This window comes from Triticum aestivum, chromosome 1B, assembly GCF_018294505.1.
Source record: "Triticum aestivum cultivar Chinese Spring chromosome 1B, IWGSC CS RefSeq v2.1, whole genome shotgun sequence".
Taxonomy (NCBI): domain Eukaryota; kingdom Viridiplantae; phylum Streptophyta; class Magnoliopsida; order Poales; family Poaceae; genus Triticum; species Triticum aestivum.
The window spans coordinates 47206375-47207168 of record NC_057795.1 but is presented as its reverse complement, the minus strand read 5'-3'; the positions used below and the strand labels follow the sequence as shown (position 1 = coordinate 47207168).

Here is a 794-nt window from a genome sequence, read left to right as displayed (position 1 = left end):
CATGAGCACCCAGCTATAACTTACCGCACTCGTGCAAAATAATAAAACACGGTAAATATATTACTTACACGTGCGTTTTGTTTTGCAAGCGGCGCAAAAAAAATTAAAAAAGGAATGCAACACGAGGACTTCCCCGGAGGTCACCCATCCTAGTACTACTCTCGCCCAAGCACGCTTAACTTTGGAGTTTTGATGGGATCCGGTGGTTTAGTGCTGGTATGATCGCATCCAACATGTTACCCCCGTCTACGTCCCTTATCCTTGCCCCTCCCAGCTCCACTACAAAGATGATTGTACATTGCTTTGTTCGCTCCCTCTCAACTACGGAGACGAGTTTAACGCGGTTTCCACCCCTCCCTCTCAACCGCACCAGTGCACGCTTGCCGCGCCACAACGCCGCCGCTAGACTCATGAATCGTGAGCACCCAGCTATAACTTACCGCACTCGTGCAAAATAATAAAACACGGTAAATATATTACTTATACATGCGTTGTGTTTTGCAAGCGGCGCAAAAAAAATTAAAAGGGGAATGCAACACGAGGACTTCCCAGGAGGACACCCATCCTAGTACTACTCTCGCCCAAGCACGCTTAACTTCGGAGTTCTGATGGGATCCAGTGCTTTAGTGCTGGTATGATCGCATCCGACATGTTACCCCCCGTCTTCGTCCCTTACCCTTTCCCCTCCCAGCTCCACTACAAAGACGATTGTACATTGCTTTGGCCGCTCCCTCTCAACTACGGAGATGAGTTTAACACGGTTTCCACCCCTCCCTCTCAACCGCACCAGTGCA

General features: G+C 49.4%; 2 non-coding genes across 2 annotated transcripts; both read right to left on the bottom strand.

The window, feature by feature from the left end:
- Positions 1–111: 111 nt before the first annotated feature.
- Positions 112–230, bottom strand: LOC123154607 (5S ribosomal RNA). The gene has a single exon (XR_006476942.1). It is a non-coding gene; the product is annotated as a 5S ribosomal RNA (ribosomal RNA).
- A 297-nt stretch (positions 231–527) lies between these two features.
- Positions 528–646, bottom strand: LOC123152108 (5S ribosomal RNA). The gene has a single exon (XR_006476031.1). It is a non-coding gene; the product is annotated as a 5S ribosomal RNA (ribosomal RNA).
- Positions 647–794: the final 148 nt, after the last annotated feature.